The sequence below is a fragment of the Oncorhynchus kisutch genome, linkage group LG5 (genome assembly GCF_002021735.2).
Source record: "Oncorhynchus kisutch isolate 150728-3 linkage group LG5, Okis_V2, whole genome shotgun sequence".
Taxonomy (NCBI): Eukaryota; Metazoa; Chordata; class Actinopteri; order Salmoniformes; family Salmonidae; genus Oncorhynchus; species Oncorhynchus kisutch.
In genome coordinates, this window is record NC_034178.2 from 57140773 (window position 1) to 57158739 (window position 17967).

Genomic DNA, 17967 nt, shown 5'->3' on the forward strand with positions numbered 1-17967 from the left:
ATCTTGGGTGTGTGTGCGCGTGCGTGCCTGTTGTGCGTGTGAAGTGTGTTCTGTGTACCGTGTGCAGTCAGAGTGCTGCTCATGTGAAGGGAGAAATGAAACCATGCCTGTACGGTGTGACTAGTGAACTTATATGTGAATGCGTGTGTATATACTGTATTTAGATTTGGATGGATGTGTACAAAATGTGCATCATAAAGTTTGTGTGTGAGTGTAATTGGTGGTACACTTGCTGTGTGTGAGTGTGTGTGTGTGTGTGAGTTGAGGGTGTAACTGTAGGTGTGTGTGTGTAGGTGTGATTGCAGACATGAGATGTCTAGATGGTAGGTGATGGTAGTAATCTGATTGATGTATGGAGGCAGGTTTATCTCCCAAGGGATCAACAACCTTATGTAAACATGAATTGACTACATAGAGGACACATTATGCTTCGTAGGACATACATAGCAGACACGCAAAGCACATAACAATACACAACACATACAAGAAAACTCAGTTTAAGGTAAAAAAAACTGTTCTCCAGTTCCTGGAAAATTCAAGAACCTCATTCCTAATTTCCTGCAAGGACACATATTTGCATTAATTTACTGAAATGTGCACTATGCAGAAATTGCTCCACCATTTCCTGGTTGCTAAAATTCTAATAGTTTGCCTAATTTCAGTGTATGTGACAAAACAAGGAAGTATAGTGTAGAGAATCATTGTACCATCTAAACAGCTGTGAAATATATTTTCCAGAACCCAAAATATTGTATTTTCAGCTGTTTGCAGCTGGTGTACAAAACTGGAAGTAAAAGACGTAAAAACGAAACTGAAGAACAGGGGGCATAGAAATATTGCACATAGAACAGATCTAACGCTTCTTAGACTTGCTTTCAATGAGAATGACCGTTCTAAACTCACATTTCTATGTGAATTTAGTTGGTCGCTCAAAAAAGTTACATATTGCAGTTTTAACCAAACAGAAAAAAACCTTGTTTGCAAAAAGCTTTCCAATGGACTGGGTGAGTGTTATTTTAGTCCTATGCTGGAGGCTTGGTTAGTGATTATTATTGTTGAATAGGGCCCAGCCAGTGTGCAGGTGTGGAGTGTAGTACCAGGTGTCCCTCTCATTTGTCTGCTTTAGGTAGTGTCCCAAATGGCACCATATTCCTTACATAGTGCCCTACTTTGAACCAGGGCCCTGGGCACTATATTAGGAATAGGGACCATTTGGGATGCAGATTTACTGTAGTGTTTACCCTGAGTCTGGGACCTATCTGTCTTTAAACAGCCATGGTCTGCTCTCTCCTTTCCTCTCACATTATCAGGTGGCTAGGCTGCTTGCTAGGCTGTTTTTATCAAAAACATTTTACTACAGTCAAAACTGAGTTCATCATGTGGTTTTGGTTGAGAAAACCTGTGTATGTCTGTGTGTGTGTGGGGGGGGGGGGGGGTGTTTTGTGTGCCTGTGCTTATGTTCATTCTAATCTGGCTAGCACTGCAACAGTAGCACAACAACACTCCATCGCTAATGTTCAACAATGATTCGGTGGCTAACACATAACCCACATGCTGTCCCTTTCATTTTGATGCTTTCAGGCCAGCTAACTGTTTATCCCAATGCTAACCCCAAGTTCCACATGCATCATTAAAACTCCAATTTTACCAGTCAGCAATCATCATTATATGGGGTAAAAAAAAAAATCTAAAAAAAAAGTTTCATGGTAAGTCTCTCCCATTTGAGGACTTCCCCTGCATCTATCTTGGTGTTAGTTGTAGCCTGCTAATTGCTTGTATATCTATAGGCTGAGAGGAAATACTAAGTTGCTTATTAGCGTCAGGCAGCTAGCCATGAGCCACCATTATCCTTAGAGAGAGAGAGAGGCTCTATAGAGGCAGCTAGCCATGAGCCACCATTATCCTTAGAGAGAGAGAGAGGCTCTATAGAGGCAGCTAGCCATGAGCCACCATTATCCTTAGAGAGAGAGAGGCTCTACAGAGGGGATGAAAGAAGGGTGGGGTCTCAGATTACCCCCTGACAGTGCCACTGTTTAATGACACTATGGCCTTAACCACTCCTCAGAGCCAGAGGACCAGGACTTTAATTTATTTTTTTATTTAACTAGGCAAGTCAGTTAAGAACAAATTATCTACAATGACGGCTTACCCCAGCCAAACCCGGACGGCGCTGGGCCAATTGTGCGCTATCCTATGGGACTCCCAATCACGGTCGGATGTGATGCAACTTGGATTTGAACCAGGGACTGCAGTGACGCCTCTTTCACTGAGATGCAGTGCCTTAGACCACTGCTCCACTCAGGAGCATTTGGCTGGTCTGGGACTTGTCTGGGTGGGAGTGTTATCAGTGCCGTAGCTAGAGTGTAATTGCAGTGGTTGTTCTACTGGTGTAAGTTGGTTTTAAGTGGAGTAGTCCATTTTTGACTCTATGTTTTCTGAATTGTTTAGCAGTATCCTGAGCTTTTTGTTCTTCATTTAAGATTGGGGGTTAGGGGCTGGTTAGCAGTAAGGATATAAAGTTAGGGTTTAGGGTTGGTGATAAAAAAACGGTAGAAAGCACCATACTTCCATCCTTTCTAGCATGGTCATATAGTGAGGAGGGGTGGCACAGGCCTGTCAGAGCTCCATGGTCTGGCTGCTGACTGGCAAGACCATGCCCAACCTGGTGATCTTGGCACTGGGTAGAGGTTGCCTGGGCAGCAGGGTAGCCTGGTGGTCTAAGCTTGGCACCACTATCCAGGTTAGGACACACAGACAAAGACCTAGGACCTGGGAGATGATGGATGACAGAGAGGAAGAAGAATACTGCTCTTGTCACTCCCATGAATAGAGGCCTTCTGTGTTTTGTGTGTGACTGTGTGTGTGTGTGTGTGTGTGACTGTGTGTGTGTGTGTGTGTGTGTGACTGTGTGTGTGTGTGTATGACTGTGTGTGTGTGTGACTGTGTGTGTGTGTGACTGTGTGTGTGTGTGTCTGTGTGACTGTGTGTGTGTGTGTGTGTGTGTGTGTGTGTGTGTGTGTGTGTGTGTGTGTGTGTGTGTGTGTGTGTGTGTGTGTGTTGTGTGACTGTGTGTGTGTGACTGTGTGTGTGTGTGTGTGACTGTGTGTGTGTGTGACTGTGTGTGTGACTGTGTTTCAGTATGTGTGTGTGAGGGAATGCCTTCCATGAGGGCACCAGTGCCCAAATGTCCCAATACCAGCTCCTGTAAGACCAATTAAAATCTTCATTTTCTGGAAGAATGTTCTGCTGCTCAGCCAGATTCGGATTCTATAGTCATCTTTTAGAGAGGGGAGCTGACAACAAACCCACATTGGGAACAGCAGCCGTTGTCCTTTAGATAGTGCCACTTGACTTATTGCTGTGCTTTATCCCCATAAAAAGAGCTCTTGGCATCACTTGCTGCCCTTGTTTTCATCCAAAGCCCTTCTGGTTCAGCCCATAGTGGTTGAGTGGTCTAACCAAACAAAGCAAGCAGTGAGCTGGGGAGAATAGAGGTGCAGGGATTATTGACTGGTATTCCTGTCATTTCCCAACCTCTCTATATATAAACCCCTCTAGAGTTGAGTTTAGGGGTGCGTCCCAAATGGCACCCTATTCTCTACATAGTGCACTATTTTCGACCAGAGCTCTATGAGCCCTGGTCAGAAGTGAATAGGGTTTGATGTGGGATCTCCCATAGAACCTCCTGAAAGAGGGCTCTGAAAAAGCCTTTAGGTGGGTAAGAGTTGGTAGGGGGAAGTGGGAGAGTGGGTACTATGTGGGAAAGAGCTAAACCAAAGAGCTGCAGTTAAAGGCGGCTGAACTTCTTGATTTAGCCTCGGTTTCAATTCTCCTCAGTAGAAAATGCGACTGAGAACCAGATTTGGGTTTTGGAGGCGCACTTTGATGTGGGTGTCTCGTGTGTGTGTGTTCGAAGGTGGTAAGTGTTTGTAATTTCACTTTGCCAAAACAGTACACAGTTAGTCACTCACCCTTCTAGATAACTTAAACAGTCTAACCAGGTCTTGTTTGGAAGTAGCCTAGACTAGCTAGCAAGCTAGCCAACTTCTTTCGCCAAGTAGCTTCAACCGTGGCAAGGTTTATTTGACTTTGGATAGCCTCTGGGGCTATTTAGGGACCAAATATAAATTACACAATGTAAATCGGACAACATTTTCATGTTGCACATCATTAAATGCTTTCAGGCTATATACAGTAGAGAGGCTATATACAGTAGCGAGGCTATAAACAGTAGCGAGGCTATAACAGTAGAGAGGCTATATACAGTAGTGAGGCTATATACAGTAGCGAGGCTATATACAGTAGTGAGGCTATATACAGTAGCGAGGCTATATACAGTAGCAAGGCTATATACAGTAGTGAGGCTATATACAGTAGCGAGGCTATATACAGTAGCGAGGCTATATACAGTAGTGAGGCTATATACAGTAGCGAGGCTATATACAGTAGCGAGGCTATATACAGTAGCAAGGCTATATACAGTAGCGAGGCTATATACAGTAGCAAGGCTATATACAGTAGCGAGGCTATATACAGTAGCGAGGCTATATACAGTAGCAAGGCTATATACAGTAGAGAGGCTACATACAGTAGCGAGGCTATATACAGTAGTGAGGCTATATACAGTAGCAAGGCTATATACAGTAGCGAGGCTATATACAGTAGTGAGGCTATATACAGTAGAGAGGCTATATACAGTAGCGAGGCTATAACAGTAGCGAGGCTATAACAGTAGCGAGGCTATATACAGTAGCGAGGCTATATACAGTAGCGAGGCTATATACAGTAGCGAGGCTATATACAGTAGCGAGGCTATATACAGTAGCGAGGCTATAACAGTAGCGAGGCTATAACAGTAGCGAGGCTATATACAGTAGCGAGGCTATAACAGTAGCGAGGCTATATACAGTAGCGAGGCTATATACAGTAGCGAGGCTATATACAGTAGCGAGGCTATATACAGTAGCGAGGCTATAACAGTAGCGAGGCTATATACAGTAGCGAGGCTATAACAGTAGCGAGGCTATAACAGTAGCGAGGCTATATACAGTAGCGAGGCTATAACAGTAGCGAGGCTATAACAGTAGCGAGGCTATATACAGTAGCGAGGATATAACAGTAGCGAGGCTATATACAGTAGCGAGGCTATAACAGTAGCGAGGCTATAACAGTAGCGAGGCTATAACAGTAGCGAGGCTATATACAGTAGCGAGGCTATATACAGTAGCAAGGCTATATACAGTAGCAAGGCTATATACAGTAGTGAGGCTATATACAGTAGCGAGGCTATATACAGTAGAGAGGCTACATACAGTAGAGAGGCTATATACAGTAGCGAGGCTATATACAGTAGCAAGGCTATATACAGTAGCAAGGCTATATACAGTAGCAAGGCTATATACAGTAGCGAGGCTATATACAGTAGCAAGGCTATATACAGTAGTGAGGCTATATACAGTAGTGAGGCTATATACAGTAGCGAGGCTATAACAGTAGCAAGGCTATATACAGTAGTGAGGCTATATACAGTTGTGAGGCTATATACAGTAGCGAGGCTATATACAGTAGCGAGGCTATATACAGTAGAGAGGCTATATACAGTAGCGAGGCTATATACAGTAGAGAGGCTATATACAGTAGTGAGGCTATATACAGTAGCAAGGCTATATACAGTAGCGAGGCTATATACAGTAGCGAGGCTATATACAGTAGCGAGGCTATATACAGTAGCGAGGCTATATACAGTAGCGAGGCTATAACAGTAGCGAGGCTATAACAGTAGCGAGGCTATAACAGTAGCGAGGCTATATACAGTAGTCAGGCTATATACAGTAGCGAGGCTATATACAGTAGCGAGGCTATATACAGTAGCGAGGCTATATACAGTAGTGAGGCTATATACAGTAGCGAGGCTATAACAGTAGCGAGGCTATATACAGTAGCGAGGCTATAACAGTAGCGAGGCTATATACAGTAGCGAGGCTATATACAGTAGCGAGGCTATATACAGTAGCGAGGCTATAACAGTAGCGAGGCTATAACAGTAGCGAGGCTATATACAGTAGCGAGGCTATATACAGTAGCGAGGCTATATACAGTAGCGAGGCTATAACAGTAGCGAGGCTATATACAGTAGCGAGGCTATATACAGTAGCGAGGCTATAACAGTAGAGAGGCTATATACAGTAGCGAGGCTATAACAGTAGCGAGGCTATAACAGTAGCGAGGCTATATACAGTAGCGAGGCTATAACAGTAGCGAGGCTATATACAGTAGCGAGGCTATATACAGTAGCGAGGCTATATACAGTAGCGAGGCTATAACTGTAGCGAGGCTATAACAGTAGCGAGTCTATATATAGTAGCGAGGCTATAACAGTAGCGAGGCTATAACAGTAGCGAGGCTATATACAGTAGCGAGGCGATATACAGTAGCGAGGCGATATACAGTAGCAAGGCTATATACAATAGCGAGGCTATAACAGTAGCGAGGCTATATATAGTAGCGAGGCTATAACAGTAGCGAGGCTATAACAGTAGCGAGTCTATATATAGTAGCGAGGCTATAACAGTAGCGAGGCTATAACAGTAGCGAGGCTATATACAGTAGCGAGGCTATATACAGTAGCAAGGCTATATACAGTAGTGAGGCTATATACAGTAGCGAGGCTATATACAGTAGAGAGGCTACATACAGTAAAGAGGCTATATACAGTAGCGAGGCTATATACAGTAGCAAGGCTATATACAGTAGCAAGGCTATATACAGTAGCGAGGCTATATACAGTAGCAAGGCTATATACAGTAGTGAGGCTATATACAGTAGTGAGGCTATATACAGTAGCGAGGCTATATACAGTAGCAAGGCTATATACAGTAGTGAGGCTATATACAGTAGCGAGGCTATATACAGTAGAGAGGCTACATACAGTAAAGAGGCTATATACAGTAGCGAGGCTATATACAGTAGCAAGGCTATATACAGTAGCAAGGCTATATACAGTAGCGAGGCTATATACAGTAGCAAGGCTATATACAGTAGTGAGGCTATATACAGTAGTGAGGCTATATACAGTAGCGAGGCTATAACAGTAGCAAGGCTATATACAGTAGTGAGGCTATATACAGTAGTGAGGCTATATACAGTAGCGAGGCTATATACAGTAGCGAGGCTATATACAGTAGTGAGGCTATATACAGTAGTGAGGCTATATACAGTAGCGAGGCTATATACAGTAGCGAGGCTATATACAGTAGAGAGGCTATATACAGTAGCGAGGCTATATACAGTAGAGAGGCTATATACAGTAGCGAGGCTATATACAGTAGCGAGGCTATATACAGTAGCGAGGCTATATACAGTAGAGAGGCTATATACAGTAGCGAGGCTATATACAGTAGCGAGGCTATATACAGTAGAGAGGCTATATACAGTAGAGAGGCTATATACAGTAGCGAGGCTATATACAGTAGCGAGGCTATATACAGTAGCGAGGCTATATACAGTAGCGAGGCTATATACAGTAGCGAGGCTATATACAGTAGCGAGGCGATATACAGTAGCGAGGCTATATACAGTAGCGAGGCTATATACAGTAGCGAGGCTATATAGAGTAGAGAGGCTATATAGAGTAGAGAGGCTATATAGAGTAGCGAGGCTATATACAGTAGCGAGGCTATATACAGTAGCGAGGCTATATACAGTAGCGAGGCTATATACAGTAGCGAGGCTATAACAGTAGCGAGGCTATATACAGTAGCGAGGCTATATACAGTAGCGAGGCTATAACAGTAGCGAGGCTATAACAGTAGCGAGGCTATATACAGTAGCGAGGCTATAACAGTAGCGAGGCTATAACAGTAGCGAGGCTATATACAGTAGCGAGGCTATAACAGTAGCGAGGCTATATACAGTAGCGAGGCTATATACAGTAGCGAGGCTATATACAGTAGCGAGGCTATAACAGTAGCGAGGCTATAACAGTAGCGAGGCTATATACAGTAGCGAGGCTATAACAGTAGCGAGGCTATATACAGTAGCGAGGCTATATACAGTAGCGAGGCTATAACAGTAGCGAGGCTATAACAGTAGCGAGGCTATATACAGTAGCGAGGCTATAACAGTAGCGAGGCTATAACAGTAGCGAGGCTATATACAGTAGCGAGGCTATAACAGTAGCGAGGCTATATACAGTAGCGAGGCTATAACAGTAGCGAGGCTATAACAGTAGCGAGGCTATATACAGTAGCGAGGCTATAACAGTAGCGAGGCTATAACAGTAGCGAGGCTATAACAGTAGCGAGGCTATAACAGTAGCGAGGCTATATACAGTAGCGAGGCTATATACAGTAGCGAGGCTATAACAGTAGCGAGGCTATATACAGTAGCGAGGCTATAACAGTAGCGAGGCTATATACAGTAGCGAGGCTATATACAGTAGCGAGGCGATATACAGTAGCGAGGCTATATACAGTAGCGAGGCTATATACAGTAGCGAGGCTATATACAGTAGCGAGGCTATAACAGTAGCGAGGCTATATACAGTAGCGAGGCTATATAGAGTAGCGAGGCTATATACAGTAGCGAGGCTATAACAGTAGCGAGGCGATATACAGTAGCGAGGCTATAACAGTAGCGAGGCTATAACAGTAGCGAGTCTATATATAGTAGCGAGGCTATAACAGTAGCGAGGCTATAACAGTAGCGAGGCTATATACAGTAGCGAGGCTATAACAGTAGCGAGGCTATATATAGTAGCGAGGCTATAACAGTAGCGAGGCTATAACAGTAGCGAGGCTATATATAGTAGCGAGGCTATAACAGTAGCGAGGCTATAACAGCAGCGAGGCTATATACAGTAGCGCGGCTATAACAGTAGCGAGGCTATATACAGTAGTGAGGCTATAACAGTAGCGAGGCGATATACAGTAGCGAGGCGATATACAGTAGCGAGGCGATATACAGTAGCAAGGCTATAAACAATAGCGAGGCTATAACAGTAGCGAGGCTATATATAGTAGCGAGGCTATAACAGTAGCGAGGCTATAACAGTAGCGAGTCTATATATAGTAGCGAGGCTATAACAGTAGCGAGGCTATAACAGTAGCGAGGCTATAACAGTAGCGAGGCTATATACAGTAGCGAGGCTATAACAGTAGCGAGGCTATATACAGTAGCGAGGCTATAACAGTAGCGAGGCTATAACAGTAGCGAGGCTATATACAGTAGCGAGGCTATAACAGTAGCGAGGCTATATACAGTAGCGAGGCTATAACAGTAGCGAGGCTATATACAGTAGCGAGGCTATATACAGTAGCGAGGCGATATACAGTAGCGAGGCTATATACAGTAGCGAGGCTATATACAGTAGCGAGGCTATATACAGTAGCGAGGCTATAACAGTAGCGAGGCTATATACAGTAGCGAGGCTATATAGAGTAGCGAGGCTATATACAGTAGCGAGACTATAACAGTAGCGAGGCGATATACAGTTGCGAGGCTATAACAGTAGCGAGGCTATATACAGTAGCGAGGCTATAACAGTAGCGAGGCTATATACAGTAGTGAGGCTATAACAGTAGCGAGGCGATATACAGTAGCGAGGCGATATACAGTAGCAAGGCTATATACAATAGCGAGGCTATAACAGTAGCGAGGCTATATATAGTAGCGAGGCTATAACAGTAGCGAGGCTATAACAGTAGCGAGTCTATATATAGTAGCGAGGCTATAACAGTAGCGAGGCTATAACAGTAGCGAGGCTATATACAGTAGCGAGGCTATAACAGTAGCGAGGCTATATATAGTAGCGAGGCTATAACAGTAGCGAGGCTATAACAGTAGCGAGGCTATATATAGTAGCGAGGCTATAACAGTAGCAAGGCTATAACAGCAGCGAGGCTATATACAGTAGCGCGGCTATAACAGTAGCGAGGCTATATACAGTAGTGAGGCTATAACAGTAGCGAGGCGATATACAGTAGCGAGGCGATATACAGTAGCGAGGCGATATACAGTAGCAAGGCTATATACAATAGCGAGGCTATAACAGTAGCGAGGCTATATATAGTAGCGAGGCTATAACAGTAGCGAGGCTATAACAGTAGCGAGTCTATATATAGTAGCGAGGCTATAACAGTAGCGAGGCTATAACAGTAGCGAGGCTATATACAGTAGCGAGGCTATAACAGTAGCGAGGCTATATATAGTAGCGAGGCTATAACAGTAGCGAGGCTATAACAGTAGCGAGGCTATATACAGTAGCGAGGCTATAACAGCAGCGAGGCTATATACAGGCACCGGTTAGTCGGGCTGAGGTAGTATGTACATGTAGGTATAGTTAAAGTGACTATGCATATGATGAACAGAGAGTAGCAGTAGCATAAAAGATTGGTTGGCGGGTGGCGGGACACAATGCAGATAGTCCGGGTAGCCAATGTGCAGGAGCACTGATTGGTCGGGCTAATTGAGGTAGTATGTACATGAATGTATAATTAAAGTGACTATGCATATATGATAAACAGAGAGTAGCAGCAGTGTAAAAGAGGGGGGCACACAATACAAATAGTCCGGGTAGCCATTTGATTACCTGTTCAGGAGTCTTATGGCTTGGGGGTAAAAACTGTTGAGAAGCCTTTTGGTTCTAGACTTGGCCCTCCGGTACCACTTGCCATGTGGTAGTAGAGAGAACAGTCTATGACTGGGGTGGCTGGGGTCTTTGACAATTTTTAGGGCCGTCCTCTGACACCTGGTGTAGAGGTCCTGAATGGCAGTCAGCTTAACCCCAGTGATGTACTGGGTCATACGCACTACCCTCTGTAGTGCCTTGCGGCCGGAGGCCGAGCAGTTGTCGTACCAGGCAGTGATGCAACCATGTGCTCGATGTTGCAGCTGTAGAACCTTTTTTAGGATCTAAGGACCCATGCCAAATCTTTTTAGTTTCCTGAGGGGGAATAGGCTTTGTCATGCCCTCTTCACGACTGTCTTGGTGTGATTGGACCATGTTAGTTTGTTGGTGATGTGGACACCAAGGAACTTCAAGCTCTCAACCTGCTCCACTACAGCCCTGTCGATGAGAATGGAGGCATGTTCAAACCTCATTTCCTGTAGTCCACAATCATCTCCTTAGTATTGGTTATGGTGAGAGATAGGTTGTTATTCTGGCACCACACGGCCAGGTCTCTGACCTCCTCCCTATAGGCTGTCTCGTCGTTGTCGGTGATCAGGCCTACCACTGTTGTGTTGTCTGCAAACTTAATGATGGTGTTGGAGTCGCGCCTGGCCACGCAGTCATGGGTGAACAGGGAGTACAGGAGGGGACTGAGTACGCATCCCTGAGGGGCTCCAGTGTTGAGGAACAAATTGGCAGATGTGTTGCTACCTACCCTCACCACCTGGGGGCAGCCCATCAGGAAGTCCCAGGATCCTTAGCTTAGTGTTGAGCTTTGAGCATACTATGGTGTTGAATGCTGAGCTGTAGTCAATGAATAGCATTCTCACATAGGTGTTCCTTTTGTCCAGGTGGGAAAGGGCAGTGTGGAGTGCAATAGAGATTGCATCATCTGTGGATCTGTTTGGGAAGTATGCAAATTTGAGTGGGTCTAGGGTTTCTGGGATAATGGTGTTTATGCGAGCCATTGCCAGCCTTTCAAAGCACTTTATGGCTATGGAGGTGAGTGCTACAGGTCTGTAGTCATTTAGGCAGGTTGCCTTAGTGTTCTTGGGCACAGGCACTATGGTGGTCTGCTTGTAACATGTTGGTATTACAGACTCAATCATGGACATGTTGAAAATGTCAGTGAAACTTCCTGGTAATCCGTCTGGCCCCGCAGTCTTGTGAATGTTGACCTGTTAAAAGGTCTTACTCACTTTGGCTACAGAGAGCGTGATTACACAGTCGTCTGGAACAGCTGATGCTCTCATGCATGCCTCAGTGTTGCTTGCCTCGAAGCGAGCATAGAAGTGATTTAGCTCGTCTGGTAGGCTTGTGTCACTGGCTAGCTCGCAGCTGTGCTTCCCTTTGTATTCTGTAATAATTTGCATGCCCTGCCACATAAGACGAGCGTCGGAACCGATGTAATCAATCTTAGCCCTGTATTGACGCTTTGCCTGTTTGATGGTTCCTCGGAGGGCCCATGCCCAGGATTTCTTATAAGCTTCCGTGTTATAAGTGGCAGCTCTACCCTTTAGCTCAGTGCAAATGTTGCCTGTAATCCATGGCTTCTGGTACAGTACAGTCACTGTGGGGACGACATCCTCGATGCACTTACAGTGCCTTGCGAAAGTATTCGGCCCCCTTGAACTTTGCGACCTTTTTTTTAATAAAAAAATTGGGCGTGCAAAATTATTCAGCCCCCTTAAGTTAATACTTTGTAGCGCCACCTTTTGCTGCGATTACAGCTGTAGGTCGCTTGGGGTATGTCTCTATCAGTTTTGCACATCGAGAGACTGACATTTTTTCCCATTCCTCCTTGCAAAACAGCTTGAGCTCAGTGAGGTTGGATGGAGAGCATTTGTGAACAGCAGTTTTCAGTTCTTTCCACAGATTCTCGATTGGATTCAGGTCTGGACTTTGACCTGGCCATTCTAACACCTGGATATGTTTATTTTTGAACCATTCCATTGTAGATTTTGCTTTATGTTTTGGATCATTGTCTTGTTGGAAGTCAAATCTCCGTCCCAGTCTCAGGTCTTTTGCAGACTCCATCAGGTTTTCTTCCAGAATGGTCCTGTATTTGGCTCCATCCATCTTCCCATCAATTTGAACCATCTTCCCTGTCCCTGCTGAAGAAAAGCTGCCAACACCATGATGCTGCCAACACCATGTTTGACAGTGGGGATGGTGTGTTCAGGGTGATGAGCTGTGTTGCTTTTACGCCAAACATAACGTTTTGCATTGTTGCCAAAAAGTTCAATTTTGGTTTCATCTGACCAGAGCACCTTCTTCCACTTGTTTGGTGTGTCTCCCAGGTGGCTTGTGGCAAACTTTAAACAACACTTTTTATGGATATCTTTAAGAAATGGCTTTCTTCTTGCCACTCTTCCATAAAGGCCAGATTTGTGCAATATACGACTGATTGTTGTCCTATGGACAGAGTCTCCCACCTCAGCTGTAGATCTCTGCAGTTCATCCAGAGTGATCATGGGCCTCTTGGCTGCATCTCTGATCAGTCTTCTCCTTGTATGAGCTGAAAGTTTAGAGGGACGGCCAGGTCTTGGTAGATTTGCAGTGGTCTGATACTCCTTCCATTTCAATATTATCGCTTGCACAGTGCTCCTTGGGATGTTTAAAGCTTGGGAAATCTTTTGCATCCAAATCCGGCATTAAACTTCTTCACAACAGTATCTCGGACCTGCCTGGTGTGTTCCTTGTTCTTCATGATGCTCTCTGCGCTTTTAACGGACCTCTGAGACTATCACAGTGCAGGTGCATTTATACGGAGACTTGATTACACACAGGTGGATTGTATTTATCATCATTAGTCATTTAGGTCAACATTGGATCATTCAGAGATCCTCACTGAACTTCTGGAGAGAGTTTGCTGCACTGAAAGTAAAGGGGCTGAATAATTTTGCACGCCCAATTTTTCAGTTTTTGATTTGTTAAAAAAGTTTGAAATATCCAATAAATGTCGTTCCACTTCATGATTGTGTCCCACTTGTTGTTGATTCTTCACAAAAAAATACAGTTTTATATCTTTATGTTTGAAGCCTGAAATGTGGCAAAAGGTTGCAAAGTTCAAGGAGGCCGAATACTTTCGCAAGGCACTGTATTGATGAAGCCAGTGACTGATGTGGTGTACTCCGCAATGCCATCGGACGAATTCTGGAACATGTTCTAGTCTGTGATAGCAAAACAGTCCTGTAGTTTAGCATCTGCTTCATCTGACCAGTTTTTTTTATAGATCGAGTCACTGGTGCCTCCTGCTTTAATTTGAGCTTTTCAGCAGGAATCAGGAGGATGGAATTATGGTCAGATTTTCCAAATGGAGGGTGAGGGAGAGCTTGACCACATCTCTGTGTGTGGAGTACAGGTGATATAAATATGTTTTCTCTTTGGTTGCACATTTAACATGTTGATAGAAATGAGGTAGAACTGATATAAGTTTCCCTGCATTAAAGTCTCCGGCCACTAGGAGCGCCGCCTCTGGGTGAGTGGTTTCCTGTTTGCTTATTTCCTTATACAGCTGACTGAGTGCAGTCTTAGTGCCAGCATCCGTCTGTGGTGGTAGTAAATAAACAGCCATGAAAAGGATGCACCACCAGAGAGGAGAAGACAGTTATTTTGTTACAACATGATGGCCTGTGGTTGGGGAATAAGTGAGTGATGACAACCTGTGTATTTCCGCTGCTTACGATGTCATGTTGTCTCACTGACATGTACAGTAGTGTGGCCACAGGGTGTCAATGTTGACCTCTTAAAGGAGAGAACAGAACTCACACACTGAGGAGGAGTCACATGGTGTTACAACTCTTACCAGAACTGCTCTTTTACACCAGTGATATACAGCTGTGTATGTGTGTGTATGTGTGTGTGTTTTCCCCAATGTGTGTGTGTATGTGTATTCAGAGGGACTACTGGGTGAGTGCCTGTCTCCAGCAAAAGGAAGTTGAGACGACCGCATATAGGGCTGTGGCGGTCACAACATTTTGTCAGCTGGTGATTGTCAAGCAAATAACTGTCGTAATGATAGTAATTGACCGTTAATTAACATAAACACATTTAGAATCTCCTGGCTTCTCCAAAACCACTGATGCAGACCTTTGGAACATCTACATTTTAAAACGTCTAATAAATCCATGTAATTTAGCCTACAACTTCACAATATATCCATTATTTATTTTAGACAGTTCTGAAGGAGCAAGATATGGAGAAATGTAATCTATTTCAGAAGAACAGAATAGCATAATCTGAGTTGTCCTTGTGTTAGGTCCTAATCTGGCTATGCCATATGGCTGTGGGCTACACTAGTTCATTTAGCAGACAAGATTTGCTTATAATTCCATGGCATTATTCTATAGAATGAAGAATACAATTGAACATAGCTGAATAAAATATAAAGGATATTTTCTCCAAATGATTTGAAGGAGTGCACTATTCTGTGTTGAGTGGTTAACAAAGACATACAGTGAGGGAAAAAAGTATTTGATCCCCTGCTGATTTTGTACGTTTTCCCACTGACAAAGAAATTATCAGTCTATAATTTTAATGGTAGGTTTTTTGAACAGTGAGAGACAGAATAACAAAAAAATCCAGAAAAACGCAAGTCAAAAATGTTCTAATTTTTATTTTGTATTTCTTTATTTACTTTTACCCCTTTTTCTCCCCAATTTTTCGTGGTATCCAATTGTTTTTTAGTAGCTACTATCTTGTCTCATCGCTACAACTCCCGTACGGGCTTGGGAGAGACGAAGGTTGAAAGTCATGCTTCCTCCAATACACAACCCAACCAAGCTGCACTGCTTCTTAACACAGCGCCATCCAACCCGGAAGGCAGCCGCACCAATGTGTCGGAGGAAACACTGTGCACCTGGCAACCTTGGTTAGCGCGCACTGCATCCCGGCCCACCACAGGAGTTGCTGGTGCGCGATGAGACAAGGATTTCCCTACCGGCCAAACCCTCCCTAACCCGGACGACGCTAGGCCAATTGTGGGTCGCCCCAGGGCCAGAGCCATCAATCAGCATGGAGCTGCCAGAGCTGCCTGTCACGCAGGCGATGCCAGAATCGCCTTTCACTCCGGAGCTGCCGGAGTCTCCCACCTGTCCGGCGCTGCTGGAGTCTCCCGCCTGTCCGGCGCTGCTGGAGTCTCCCGCCTGTCTGGCGCTGCTGGAGTCTCCCGTCCGTCCGGCGCTGCCGGAATCTCCCGTCTATTTGGGACCCGTGGCGAGGGTCCTCAGTCCGAGGTCGGCGGCGAGGGTCGCCTCTCTTAAGGGGCCACTGAGGCGAATAGAGAGGCGGAGTGGGAGTGGGGTCCACATCCCGTGCCAGAGCCGCCACCACGGACAGACACCCAACCAGTCCCTCCCCTATCGGTTTAGGTTTTGCAGCCAGAGTCCGCACCTTTGGGGGGGGGGGGGGGGACTGTCACGTTCTGACCATAGTTCTGTTATTTTATCTTTGTTGTAGTATGGTCAGGGCGTGAGTTGGGTGGGCAGTCTGTTTGTTTTTCTATGTTGGTTTTTGAGTTCCGCCTAGTATGGTTCTCAATCAGAGGCAGCTGTCAATTGTTGTCCCTGATTGAGAATAATACTTAGGTAGCCTGGGTTTCACTTTTGGGTTGTGGGTGTTTGTCTTCTGTGTCAGTGTTTGTCGCCACACGGGACTGTTTCGTTCATTTGACGTTTATTGTTTTGTATTTCGTAGTGTTCAGTTTATGTTTTAAAATCAACATTATGGTCCTCCGAGCCTTCTCGCTTCTCCTCCTCAGAAGAGGAGGACGTGATCCCTTACACAGATTCCAAACTCTCCACCATGGCCAAGTCCAAAGAGCTCTCCACGGATGTCAGGGACGAGATTGTAGACCTACACAAGGCTGGAATGGGCTACAAGACCATCGCCATAAAAGAAAAAAAAAACAGAAAAGAACTGTCAATCTCCCTCGGCCTGGGGCTCCATGCAAGATCTCACCTCGTGGAGTTGCAATGATCATGAGAACAGTGAGGAATCAGCCCAGAACTACACAGGAGGATCTTGTCAATGATTTCAAGGCAGCTGGGACCATAGTCATCAAGAAAACAATTGGTAACACACTACACCGTGAAGGACTGAAATCCTACAGCGCCCGCAAGGTCCCCCTGCTCAAGAAAGCACATGCCCGTCTGAAGTTTGCCAATGAACATCAGAATGATTCAGAGGACAACTGGGTGAAAGTGTTGTGGTCAGATGAGACCAAAATGGAGCTCTTTGGCATCAACTAAACTCGCCGTGTTTGGAGGAGGAGGAATGCTGTCTATGACCCCAAGAACACCATCCCCACCGTCAAACATGGAGGTGGAAACATTATGCTTTGGGGGTGTTTTTCTGCTAAGGGGACAGGACAACTTCACCGGATCAAAGGCACGATGGACGGGCCATGTACCGTCAAATCTTGGGTGGGAACCTCCTTCCCTCAGCCAGGGCATTAAAAATGGGTCGTGGATGGGTATTCCAGCATGACAATGACCCAAAACACACGGCCAAGGCAACAAAGGAGTGGCTCAAGAAGAAGCACATTAATGTCCTGGAGTGGCCTAGCCAGTCTCCAGACCTTAATCCCATAGAAAATCTGTGGAGGGAGCTGAAGGTTCGAGTTGCCAAACGTCAGCCTCGAAACCTTGATGCCTTGGAGAAGATCTGCAAAGAGGAGAGGGACAAAATCCCCCCTGAGATGTGTGCAAACCTGGTGGCCAACTACAAGAAACTTCTGACCTCTGTGATTGCCAACAAGGGTTTTGCCACCAAGTACTAAGTCATGTTTTGCAGAGGGGTCAAATACTTATTTCCCTCATTAAAATGCAAATCAATTTATAACATTTTTGACATGCGTTATAGACTAATCATTTCTTTGTCAGTGGGCAAACGTACAAAATCAGCAGGGGATCAAATACTTTTTTCCCTCACGGTAGGCTATATGCTTAATTTAGAGTTATTAATGTGGGCGGCAGGGTAGCCTAGTGGTTAGAGCGTTGGAATAGTAACCGAAAGGTTGCAGGTTCGAATCCCTGACCTGACAAGGTACAAATCTGTCGTTCTGCCCCTGAACAGGCAGTTAACCCACTGTTCCTAGGCCGTCATTGAAAATAAGAATTTGTTCTTAACTCACTTGCCTAGTAAAATAAAGGTTAAAAAAAATACATGTAACTTTAGTTCTTCTACAAACGTTGGGCAATATGTACAGGACATTTCTAATACATTCTAAGGCTGCATGTGACTCTAATGATGATTTGAAAAAAGTATCTTGAAAGGCATGAACTCTGCTTTGTTTT

General features: G+C 44.9%; 1 protein-coding gene across 2 annotated transcripts in view; it reads left to right on the top strand.

Annotated features, from left to right (window-relative positions):
* Positions 1-17967, top strand: part of LOC109891617 (pleckstrin homology domain-containing family A member 6) — a 255848-nt gene that overhangs the window by 62651 nt on the left and 175230 nt on the right. The gene's annotated exons all lie outside the window — the stretch shown is intronic.